General features: G+C 46.3%; 1 protein-coding gene and 1 long non-coding RNA gene across 6 annotated transcripts in view; both read left to right on the forward strand.

Annotated features, from left to right (window-relative positions):
• The first annotated feature begins 410 nt into the window (after window positions 1–410).
• LOC131833077 (uncharacterized) lies at window positions 411–6,434 on the forward strand. 4 transcript variants are annotated; one of them, XR_009354303.1, is made up of 4 exons: window positions 411–816; window positions 2,597–2,822; window positions 3,080–3,264; window positions 5,968–6,434. It is a non-coding gene; the product is annotated as an uncharacterized LOC131833077 (long non-coding RNA). The 4 variants fall into 4 exon arrangements; XR_009354305.1 differs by lacking the exon at window positions 3,080–3,264 and having other exon boundaries at window positions 460–816; window positions 5,965–6,434; XR_009354304.1 differs by lacking the exon at window positions 5,968–6,434 and having other exon boundaries at window positions 464–816; window positions 3,080–3,542.
• A 1,305-nt stretch (window positions 6,435–7,739) lies between these two features.
• The window catches only part of AGPAT4 (1-acylglycerol-3-phosphate O-acyltransferase 4), a 116,581-nt gene continuing 111,604 nt past the window's right edge, over window positions 7,740–12,716 (forward strand). Inside the window, exon 1 of one of the 2 annotated variants that reach the window (XM_059176600.1) lies at window positions 7,740–7,899. The gene's annotated coding sequence lies outside the window, so the exon portion shown is untranslated. Of the gene's footprint in view, window positions 8,020–12,716 lie in introns of both variants that reach the window. The other variant, XM_059176599.1, reaches the window with a different exon arrangement.

Here is a 12,716-nt window from a genome sequence, read left to right on the forward strand (position 1 = left end):
GGGGAGTGGTGGATGGTAAGCGGGGTGGTAAGGAAGGATACATCTTCTTCCTCAAGAGAAGCCGTAGCCTCCTCATGCATTTCCCCTCCTCTAGGCTCAACTATAGAATTGGCCTGCGAGCGTTGATTTCACAATTTCGCCAGGCGTTGGTTGTTAAGACATCCAGCCAGCTGCTCCAAGTCTGCCTCTCCTGACGGGCAAAATCCATTGCCTTGGGCCACGCGAGGGCCTCTGGGAGCCGGCTGGTGGCCCTTCCTGTGTCCTGCAGCTTCACCTGGACCAAAGACTCAAGTCCTCGAGACAGGGTTGTGTCGTGGCAGGGACATGGGTGGGTGTGGGGGATGGGGCAGGGAACGCTTCAGTCTCTCCCTCGGGCCCACATCTCTGAGCCCCACAGGGGAAGGAATGGAGAGTGTGCACCCCGCCTTGGGAAAAGCCACCCCCAACTCCAACAGGACCGATCTCCTCAGCCAGGCTCCTCCCCCACACCTGCTTTCTCCAGAAACATTCTTTCTATGTCAGTGTGCCCCAAACAAGAGCAGATTTATTTAATCAGGGGCAGGACAGGATGGCAATTTACTAATCATCTTAAACTGCTTACACCACACACAGCAGATGAACTCGAACTAAGACCTGAACTACGGAAGGATGGGCCAAGGGGTGGAGACCAGAATCATGAACGGAAGCAGGTGACATGGCAGAGGGAACAGACGGAGAAATTACAGTTCATGGGCAAATGCCAAACACCCAGCCCGAGGCACAAAGGGTCAAGGCTTAGGACTGGGTCTCACCGAAAAACACCCGCAAATGGTCAGGGTAAGTACAGCGAGCGCTTCACTTGCGAGGCACAAACATTAACATTGGTATCAAGACTGTGAAATCTGAGAAACGTCGGGAAGAAATTAACAAATGATAGTGAGGGGTGACGAGTGGCAGCAGATTAATGGATGAGGTCACGTGTGAGCGAGTCACAAAACGGGCTTCTTCGGAGACTCTCTCTTAGGGCATCACCCCAAAGGAGAAAAGCTTCTTTGCGGTAATGGTGGGACACTACGGGAGGTCAAGAAGCGGGTCTTTGGGGTCAGACACACCTGGGAGGCAGTCCTGCCTTTGCTCACCCGCTGTGCAACCTTGAGGAAGGGGCGTCACCCAGCTCGGCTTCAGCTTCCTCATTGACAAAACAGTGGCAGAGGGGTTTCCCACACCACGTGCTTACTGCCCAGTATGGAAGCAAGGAATGGTCCGCAGGAAAAGAAAGCAGGAAGCAGAATAGTTATGAAAACTGTTGTACACAGAGTAGGTAGATAATTCGGAAAGCAGTAAGAAGATAATTATAAAAATCCTGATGAGCAAATCCTTTAGGACATACGACATAAAAATACGATGGCATCTTCTAGATGATTATAGACAAAATATGCACGCACGTGAGCAAGGACGGGAAAGAACACAGTGTCCATGAAAATGGGGAAGGTGATTTTAAGGGGAGTTGAAACTTTTCCTTAAATGTGTTTATTACACAAAGTTGGGAGAAGAGGTTTCCGCGGTCAGCTGTGAGGGGGACGCCGCGGCCACCTCCGCCAGCAGCGGGCAGGGGAGAGGAGAGGCTGCTCACAGGTGCCTCGGAGAAGAGAATCACCAGTACAGTGTGGGGAGGAGGCGGTGCCGCAGGAGGAGGGAGCCTCAAAGGGACTCTGAAATTACCCCCCACAAATGCAGGGGACCAGACGCGTGCGTGTGAGACAGCACCGCGCAGCCCAGGCAGGGTTGGGGCCAGAGATCGCCAGGGGCCTTAGCTCATTTGGGATGCAGTGAACGTTTGTCCATGAAGATGTTCATCGGGTATGGGGTAAATGTGTCAGGGGCTAGGAGTGAGATGCCAACCAGAAGCAAAGGTCTGTAAGTCATCTTTGCTTTAATGAGTGGGTTGAGGCGAGGAGACAATAATGATTTTTTTAAAAAATATTTTACTTATTTATTTGACAGAGAGAGAGACAACGAGAGAGGGAACACAAGCAGAGGGAGTGGGAGAGGGAGAAGCAGGCTCCTCACTGAGCAGGGAGCCTGATGTGGGGCCCGATTCCAGGACCCCAGGATCGTGACCTGAGGGGAAGGCAGATGCCTAACGACTGAGCCACCCAGGCTTCCCAAGAATAATCATTTTTTGAGGTTCTACACTACTTCAGGTGTTTCCCATCTACTGTCTCATTATGAATTTTAGGAATGAAGCTGAGGGTCTCAAAACTTACATGACGAAGTGGGATCCTTTGGGGCTCTTGGATCGCTCTGTCAGTGCAACACCTGACTCTTGATTTTGGTTGAGGTCGTGATCTCAGGGTCGTGAGATCGAGCCCTGCCATCTGCTTAATAGTCTTTCTTCCTCTCTTCTCTCTGACCCTCCCTTCTCCCCACCCCCTAACTCTCCCTCTCTAAAAAATAAAATAAATAAAATAATAAAAAATAAAAAGAATCAGGAGACTTTGTTGCAAGTGACAAAGCTAACTTAATGAGGAAACTTATTCTACAGGGGACTGTGGTGGCACCCAAAGCCAGAGATGAGAGAGGGGGAAACCACATTCCTTATTTCCATTTTGCACAGGCTGCCGGGTAAGGAGCAAGCAGATTGGAAAATGGTGAGAGCAGAACAAGGAGGCCCATGGAGACCATCTTCTTTTTTATAGCCTCTTGGAAATCAGTCACGAAGCTAAGTTTTGTTGAATTGGCCATGGCTTTGGCTTGCAACCAAGATAAAATGAGTGATCGTGGAGAAGAGATGTCACATGCTTTTTGCCAGCTTTGGTTCAGGACTCCAAGACTTTCTTCAGGTAAAATTGACTCTCTGTGTATAAACTCAAATGTATGGCGTATAGACAGACTTTTAATAACTACACTTAGAATAATGAACACGAGTTTAAGTAAAAGTTCTCTTTTTAGCATTTTTATGCCAGTGGCATTTCTTTCAGACAGGCTTTTCATCTGAAAGCCTGGAGAAGACAGTGGAAAGAATTTTGAGGTGGAATCATTAAAAAGGGAGTCTTGGCTTTAGCTGCCTCTTGTTAGCTGTGTTTTCTATGTAACTCAGGTCAAGTGGACCCAGCCTTCCCAGACTCTGAAATGAGACTGTCTACGAAATGAGAGATGTGGACTAAAACAAGTACTTCTCGTCTTTGATGGGCAGATGACGGTCCCACCTATGCCATTAAGATGCAGTTTCTGATTCGCGAGGTCTGGGGTGGGGCCAGAGACTGCATCCTGCCATGCTTCCAGGTGATGCCCGAACGAGGGTCCACAAGCACACTTGAATTAAGTTACCCTCGGAGGTGTCATTAGGCTACAAGCTTAAATGGTTGCCAGCTCCAGAAAAGCGTATGTCACAGTAACAATGAATACTTTATTTTTTAAAAATGAAAATGCTTGAGTTTTCTGTTTATAAAAGCAATTCATGCTTATCAATTTTTTTTTAATCACACAATTTTTAAAATGCAAGTGTGGAGAATCATCCAGGGTTAAATGTACCACTCAAAATAGTGTGCTCTCTTTTCACTGGGTGGTGAAGAACACAGCGCTGAGTTCCAGTACTCCTTTGTATTACTTCGTCTCTTCAAATCAGATCATGAGGCTGGTAACTTTTTCAGTTTGCTGCCTGGCCACTCAGAGCTCACTGATTTGGACGGGGTTCCTCCTCTTGTGGTAGATTTGCCCCCCGATCATAGGATTTCCAGCTGCTTATTGCCCAGATCCAGGAAGAGGGAAATATTTTCTAATCATCCCTGCCGGATTGAATGGACCTGAAGATATCTAGAAGAAAAAAGAGATACCTGAATAGTGAGAATAATTTTTAAGAGACTTAAAACACAATTTCCATTTAAGATCATTAGAGCTGTTGGACATGGGGTCCTGCGTCCACGTTAATGTTTGGGGAATGACTCAGGATATAATCACCATTGATGGAGGAGGAAATCTTGCCTCATTCCTCGGCACTCTCCTTCGTAATAGTTAATGTTATTTGAATGTTTAATGTTCACATTAAAGCTATTTGAATGTACTTAAAATGATTGCAATAATAACGAAGCCTTAAGAGCTTGCCGGTCATTACAGACAATATATGAGACATTTGCAAGACTCAATTAGAGTTGATTGAAATATACAACTATTAAACATCAGATTAAAGATTCCAAACATCAAATTGACTTTGCTATTTACACATTTTTCTTTGTCTACTTGGAACCGCCACAACTCCTAATTTAACAGTGAGGTAATTATAATTGTAAATCTATGATATGTTCATATTTTATAATTTGAGGAAATTTTCAAAGTGTTTATATATTTATATGGATTTACTTATATTTGTAATCATAATACCAGGCAAACAAAATAAAGCAAAAGTGTCAGCGTTCAGCTAACAAGGTGTTAAGAGAACAGGCTGTTTGGAATACTCATTAATAACTCAACCGTGTAGTTTGGCTGTTAAATATACAGTATGTAAGTTAGCATTTTAGATAAATGATCTTCATCATCTTAAGTACCAAAATTTAGGTTAAAAAACACTTTTCTGAAACACATAGCATTTCCTCTTAAACAGAGCATTCTGAAATACTTTAATCTTTGGGCTACAATACGTGAAATTATCATCAATTATCCTTTGCTTCTGTTCTAAGTCGTCAATTCTTATGATAATTATTAAGACTAATAAGAATAGTCTTGTTCTAACACTATGGCTTTGGAAACCTTGAATCATTGGGTTTTTACTCATAATCATTTTCTTCTAAAAAAGTTATAAATATTCATTGTTGACATTTTTCAAAAAGCAATAAAATATAAAGAAACAATAATAATCACCCTAAACCTTACAGTTTGAGAAATAATCATTAACAGTTTAATGACTTTTTTGTACACCCCATGAGCCTCCACAGACTTGACAAGTAACCACATACTGAACAGAAATTTGTTCTCCACAATTCAGGAGGCCAGGAGTCTGAAACAAAAGTGGCAGTAGAGTTAGTTCCTTCTAGAGGCTTGAGGGAGAATCTGTCCCACGTCTTTCTCCCAGCTTCTAGCTTTCTCCCAGCTTCTAGCAGTTGGTCAAACACAAGCCTTGGCATTCACTGCCTTGCAGCCACACTGCTCCAAGCTCTGCCTCCAAGCCATCCCGTGACCTCATTCTCTGGGTATCTTTCTCTCCTTCCTCACCTCTTCTTACAGGAACACCAGTCCTTGGATTTAGGGCTTGTCCTAATCCGGTATGAGCTCATCTTGACTAATTACATTCTCAAAGACCCTGTTTCCAAATAAAATCACCTTCTGAGGTTCCAGATGGACATGAATTTGGGGGGGGGGGCACTATCTGATCCATTATAGGCCATGCAATAGATATTTGTGTAATTATAAAGAAGAGTTTATGTTTTATATATAGCTTAGTTCCCTCTTCACATAACATGGTGAGAAAGTTTCCTCATGTCTCTCAAATGCAGCATTTTGAATTTAGGTAGTATGTTCTAGTACATGAATGTCACATCATTTATGTCCCTAACATGCTACTTCAGACATTCAAATGGTTCCCAGTCTTCACTATCATAAATGGCTCTGATGGATCTACATGTGTCTAAATCTTTGAGGTCATTTCTGCTTATTTCCTTAGCATACATTCCTGTGAGTTTAATCATTGGATAAAGAATCTGACAACTTTAAAGGCTCATGATAGATCTTGTTTATTGAATTCCAAAGAGAATGTACCGACTCACGTCAGCAGCGAGAGGAGAGAGCCCGTCGTAGGGCATCATCCTCCCTGGTAGGGCAGTTTTGTGAACGCTTGACAAGTGGAAAGGCTGAGAAATGACAGCACTTCTTGTATTTTCCTGTGAGTTGCGTATTCGTCGTTGTTGATGGTTCTTGGCTATTTGTGTATCTTTTTTTGGTCTGTTATGATTGATATCTTTTATGTCCTTTTATTTGTTTGTTTGTTTAAAGTAGGCTCCACGCCCAGCATGGAGCCCCGCCTGGGGTTTGAACTTGCAAAGCTGAGATGGAGACCTGAGCTGAGATCAAGAGTGAGACATTTAACCAACTGAGCCACCCAGGCGTCCCAGTTTATGCCTTTTTAAGTTTCTCCACTGATCAGCATTAATTTCTTACGGCCTTGCTGATTGAACTTGGCCTCTTGCTCTCACCCCTTACGTTTGCAGTGCCCTAAGAATCCTCAAGCAGACTTTCTGCTGAGCATGGACCTGGACTCAGGGCTCCACCCCAGGACCCTGAGATCAAGACCTGAGCCAAAATCAAGAGTTGCTGCTTAACCGACTAAACCACGCAGGTGCCCCGAAATAAATGGGTTTGAAAACATAATTTGAAACGTTATGAGACCTCTTTAAAATTGCATTGGCTGTAAGAAAGCTCTTGCAAACATCTTTTATAAGCATTTCTCTATGGCCAAATTAATTTTCACATGGATATTAAAATAAACCATTTTCACAAATGGGTTTTCTCCTCCATCTGCTTTCAGACTCCTTTGTAATGTCTTTGATGCCCTTCATCCTCTGCCTCAACCACGACCCATCTCCCTCCCGCCCACCACATACCATCAACACCTCACACACCCTATAGGACCCAGGCCAAACCCCCTTTCCTCAATCATGAATGCCCTCTCCCTCCGCCACCGTAACTGAAAAACTTTTCCATCTTCTCTGTTCTCATGGCATACTGCTTTGTTTTGCTTTTAGCAATTGGTAGGTCTGAGTAATTCTGCAGTGTGGTCTCGTTATATATGAGCATTTGAGTTTTCCCTGTCGATCATAAACATCCAAAGACTGGGAATGAACGGGAGAGTCATACCTAAAAACTCAAATGTTATTGGCGACTACGGTTCCAACGGTGAACATTTGAAGGGCATACCTTTTCACTATTTGGAGGTTGAAATAATGTTGTGGGAAGGTTAGAGACCTGGCATTTCTGGAGTCTGAACAGCCCGCCCTCTTTTAAAGTTGGGATGACACTGTTTCCTCATCAAGGTCTGCCCAGACCCTCTCCAACACACTACATGTAAATGCCACGCGCACGTGCACGCCCGAGTGTGCCTGAGTGTGCCTGTGTGTGTGTGTGTGTGTGTGCGCGCGCGCGCCCGAGCGGGAGCCTGTGTGCAGGGGTGATCGATCCTGGGGGGCTGCTCTGCAGGGAGAGACTACATGGACCTCAGAGCTTCTTTCTGCCGGTTCTTAACGTCTCTCCGATCCCTTGAGTTTTCAGCATTATTTCCTTGAAGGTGCTCCGGGGCTCTCTTGGGTGGAGAGCCGCCTCCTTCCCAGCACAGCGCGGCGGCCAGAGGTGAGGGGGGGGATTGCAGAGTGCGGGCATCGTCCAAAACAAAGCGGTCGCAGACTTGCTGAATTAAAACCGAGCCAGCTGAGGATGATTTCCAGGTCGCCGCGCAGCCGGGGCCTGAGTCCGTCCGCGCGGAGGCTGGGGAAGCCATTTGGGCCCGGGGATGCAACAGGATTTGGGGAGCCGCGGGCAGGAAGAGAAAGGGCCACCTAGCGGGCTTTGTTTCTGGTTCGGGCAGGTTCCCGAGCCACAGATTGCAAACGCGGAGCCAGCCGGAGCCCTTCCTCGCACTAATTGGAAGGGGAAGGCAGTGACTCATGTTACACCAGCCCGTATCTTCCCTCCCCGCAACTGCTAAATTGTAGCTTTAAAAGGAAGTGACATGGGGTGGGGAGAGACGTCAGCTGAGGACCACTTTTTTTTTTTTTCTCCCCTGAAGGGTCCACCCCATGGGTGGAGTCTCGCTTTTTCTTTCCAGTGTTGGCTGACTTACAGCTCCTATAAACTAGTGGCAATTTCTGCACCCCAGCCTGCTCCCTTTCAGTTTCTGATTTCTAAGCCCATGTGCCAGGGGCCGCCAGAAAGGAGGTATGTGCTGTTCGTGCTGTTTGCAGGCGCCTTCACCTCTGGGCGTGGCGGATGTCTGTGTCTCTTTCTGTCTCCCTGCTCTCCTCTCCTCGGCTGGACCTCACTAAACCTCTGGAAGGGGTAGGTACGGAGCGAGGCCGAGTGGAAGGTGAAGGAAGTGAGGCGACCGTGGGGACGTGGAGGGCGCAGAGCCCGAGAGGCAGAGGGGTTCGCGCCCTTTCTTTGTGCTCCGCGGGGCCAGCGTGCCTTTCCCTGTTGTGATTTCGAGCTGCTGTTCGGGGCCGAGTCCCCCCACCCCACCCCACCCCTGCGGCCCCCTACCCTCGGGGGAGAGCGTTTTCGCTGCCATAGAAGAAGCCGGGGAGAAGGGTTCCTGTTACAGATCGGTCTCCTGTGTCATGCAACACGTTCTTCCGTCCCTGGCGTTTCTATGGCAACCACAAAAATAATACTACACAAAAGGCAGCCCCGATAGAAATTGATTTATTTGTATTTCGGTCGGAGCCTGCTGCTCTCCGGCTGCCGGTCGCCCGGGCTTTGCTGAAACCCGGCGTGGCTGTGCGGCGACCCCTCGTCACTTTCATTTTGGTTTTTCCCTCTGGCAGGAGGGCTGGGGGAGGGGTGTTGTCAAGGCAACGGGCATTTGTAATTACCTCTTTATTTACTTAATTTTTGGCCTCTGAATTTCTCCGTCCTCTCGAGGAATTAGAGAAGGAATGATTCGGTGTTTGCGCGAGTCCTCAATTCTGGTCTGTTTTAGAAAACCAGGACAGTTCTCTAGATGCGATTTGAATGCTGTAACCAGACTAAGCCGGGCGGAGCACTCACTTAAGAGCTGAGATCCTTGAAAAAAGTTTCAGAGGATGTCTGGCCCTCGGCACTGATAGACGCATGGTTATCTGCCTCACAGGTTTGCCTCGTGGTCTAAATATTCAAGAGGGTTCTTTGCTCTAGCAGGCACTTACTGGGCACAAAAATCTAAGTTCAACAAGTATGAGTGAGTAACCAAAGGTAACCAACAGCAGGATTCTCGGTGGCTTGTGCGTCGTGCTCAGATACGGTCCCCTATGCGACCGGCTCTCGGGAAGGGGAGGGTCTGTAGACCTTCTCTTTTACAAAATTAGGAAACCATTAACCCAGCTGTGATTATTCCTCAAGTGTCTGCAGTTAGGAAAGAGTATCCTGAGAAGGAGTGTGTGTGTGTGTGTGTGTGTGTGTGTGTGTGCGGGCAGGGACAATAGTGACAAGTCAAAGTCCTAAGTTAAAAGTGCCCAATCTTACTTTCCTCTGTGGGGAGAGAAAGAATTGGTTTTCAGGAAGAATATACAGCATGAGAGAAGAGTACCATCTACCCAGGAAGGAGCAAAGTGAAACAGGATTAGAATCCGTGACACATCTGCTAGAAAGACACACTCCCGATGGGCCTGTTAACAGGTTGGAGTCGAACCGAGGCTTTTATTCAGTGTATCTGAGGAAATATTTAATAATGGACACCATTGCCCTGATTCGGGCTCCCGAGTTACAAATGAGCCTTTATGAGACAGATCGATAGTCATCTCAGCTCGATTCTTAAAATTCTCTCTAATTTTGAATAAAGATTTGTGAAGGTCGCTCAGCCCTCGTAGTGCCTTCCTGCTACTGGAGCCAAAAGCATTACTTAGAAACCTCAGAGTCACCCCTCAGCATGGAAACAGGAAGAAAGGGTGGTTTTAATGAGGTTCTGGGCAGAGATCCTTACCTAAACATGTTATTATCTAGGACTTACCAAACTTACTACAGTGCAAGAGATCTCAAGTATTACAGATACCAAGCTTATCTGAAGAAGGGGACTGCCCAGCATGGCAGGAGACTACCTGGAACCGCACAGAGCTAAAGCCCAGAGAACTAGTTCAAGGAGATAAAGTGTAGAGAAGGGTCCTTAAAAAGCATATGACTCTCGCTTTGAAAACGCATTGCCAGTACACATGGCATTGTCGGCTTTCATGAACAGTAGGCTTTCGATGTTTGCAAAGAGCTCGGAAAGCAGTCTTACTAACTTACTGTTTTTCTGGCTTGAAAAGGGTCCTCGAGGTTGTAGATTTACCCCATGACCCTGCAGAGCAGGTGGCCAGTGTGGAGGTCCAAGTGTGGGGTGGAGTTCCTAGACTTCGCAATTTCAGAACAAAAAAGCCTTATGGAATGGCGTTCAAGGGGCAAGACCGGTTTGGAAGCGTGGCCGGAGATCAACGAATAAATGCTGCCCTGTCCGTGGACCCTGAGTGGAGCTTAAGAACATAATCTGCAGCCTTGACGTGGGGAAGGTCAATGGAGCTAGAGACACAAGGCAAATTCAGGGTCCCAGGAAGGAGGCTAAGTAGATGTGACGCCAAAGAAGGGACTTGTGAAGGTGGAGTCAGTTGCCGTGGGGCTGGAACCTCACGGTCTGCCGGGCTCTGGATTGGGTCCCCAGGTTGAAGAGCCACCAAACCGGGGTGATGACAGGTGCTGGAGAGCAGGAGGCCCGGCAGGAAGGAGACTCCCGGGAGAGCAGACGCCGTGGGTCTGAGAAGAACAGGACCGGGACGAGGGCATAACTGTTGGGAGGGGAAGAGATGGACAAATCAAAGGGGAGAAGGCAGAGTTGTCCCAGCTAACGGGGGTGGGGGCTGACAGACGGAGCAGGGTCCGCTCTTGTCCGAAGTGGGAAGAAATGTGTCTTTAGTGTGGAAATAGGGCCGGTGTACTCCGTGCTGGTGAATATAGATTCGGGGACAGAATTTTGTTTAAACCAGAAGAAGAAAGAAGTGGTGAGTTGGTGGTAGAATCCTACCATATCCAGTCGTCTTTGAGGGGAAGGCCAAACTTCCGATTTAAATCAGACCTCAAACAAGTAAGAAATCCAGGAGAGGGAGCCCCACCTGCCCCTACAACATCATCCTGATGATACCTACCATCGCCATCACTTTGAGTTACGGCTGCTCAGATGAACATGTGGCCAGTTTATGACATTTTGTGCAATCTGCTCTATTCTCAAAAGGAGGTCTAACTGGTATGTGAAGACTGCAGTCACAGTTCTAAATGGTTTTTGAGGCTTATGTGTTCTGGGAAACCTATGTGATCAAGCCTGGCTTAATAATCACCCAACACCACCCAGAGCCTGGGCAACTCGAATTCCATAGACTTTGTCCAAGACAGAATCCGTTTGGAAAGCAAGTGTTAGGACAATGAAATTTGGCTTCCTGGTATGGACGAGGGACAGCCACAGCTAAGGTCTGGAAAGCAAGCTCACATCAGGAACTCATTATTTTAACAACATTCATTGTATCTTGTAATCTTTTAAAGGTATTCATTGTATCATTGTATTGCTGTGTTCTTGTATCTGCCAAGGGCCATGGATACAACTAGAGCAAAACTGGCAAACAGAGTAAATGGCTACAGTTTTCAAATGTCTAAAGGGTTTTTAGGGAGATGCTTCTAATTATGGAGTAAGAAGAAAGAGTGTAAAAGCAATTTTTAGTGAACATTATCATGGAACGATCTATCTAACCTGTTTCCTCTATTTTCCAAGATGTACTCTTGCCCCACCAAAGATTTCTTACCTGTTTTTGATTTTGTCTTCACTTTGTTATTCTAGTCTGGTTTGTTCTACTTTGTCCTGTGATCCCAAATCCTACTTTCCAGTCACCCTTCATTCATTCATATATGTACGCGCTTACATCATCCATCTCTTTGTTCATTCACTTAAATGATATTGACTATCCTGTGTCGGGCACTATAAATGACGGATATAGCAATAAATAGGAAACCAGTTCTTTCCTAAAGAAGCCGAGGAACAAACAGGGAGACAAATGTGGACAAATGTCCCTCAAACCGGGGACAGTTATTTTTGAGAGAGGCATTTTTTGGCTAATGGCCCTGCATGCTTCTTTCATTGAACAATTTTATATATAGATTGTGCTGGGCGGAGAAGGAAAGAGTGGTTAGTTGTTTGACCATGGTCCATTTTATGACTTTCTTGTATCTTTCGCACTGGTTGAGTTTATGGCTGGTGTCAGGACATGTTTGTCGATTAATGAGACGGGAAGAGGTGGGATTTCTCACCTTGGAGCTATAGGGAAGAGAGTCCAGAAGACTTACCCGTTGTCTTTCTGGAAATATAACTTGAGCCTTAATCTCTCAAAGTTCCCTCATAGCGACTTACTTATCGACTTCCATGGGACCGTAGCTCCCTCAAGATGGAGCAGCATTTTTCTTTTTTCTTTTTTTTTTTAGATTTTATTTATTTATTTGACAGAGAGAGATCACAAGTCGGCAGAGAGGCAGGCAGAGAGAGAGAGGAGGAAGCAGGCTCCCCGCTGAGCAGAGAGCCCGATGTGGGACTCGATCCCAGGACCCTGAGATCATGACCTGAGCCGAAGGCAGGGGCCTAACCCACTGAGCCACCCAGGCGTCCCTGGAGTAGCATTTTTAAAAGAGAAACTCCCACTGTCCTCAAAATTACATGCCCATGGGTTTGCTAGACAGCCTCTTGTCATTTAGAGCTAGATTTCCCATCGTGCATTGCAAGTCCTTGTCTTCTTATGACAAAGCCAAGTAGGTTTCAACGCCTCAAATTGAAATAGCCAAAATAAAGAATGTTAAAACCTCGTTGGAGTATTTATCCTCTTCGTATTTCCTGATGTCGTGACGCTCTGCTCTCACTTGATTTCTGCCTTCAGCATGGAAATCATATGGCCAATATCTCCAAGTTCCCCCCCGCTGCTTGTCTGAGCTTCAGAGAAAACATTTAGCAAGTCCCCCTTCTTGTTCGGTAGTTTGATCTCTGATGAGGTCAGCTT

This window comes from Mustela lutreola, chromosome 6, assembly GCF_030435805.1.
Source record: "Mustela lutreola isolate mMusLut2 chromosome 6, mMusLut2.pri, whole genome shotgun sequence".
Taxonomy (NCBI): domain Eukaryota; kingdom Metazoa; phylum Chordata; class Mammalia; order Carnivora; family Mustelidae; genus Mustela; species Mustela lutreola.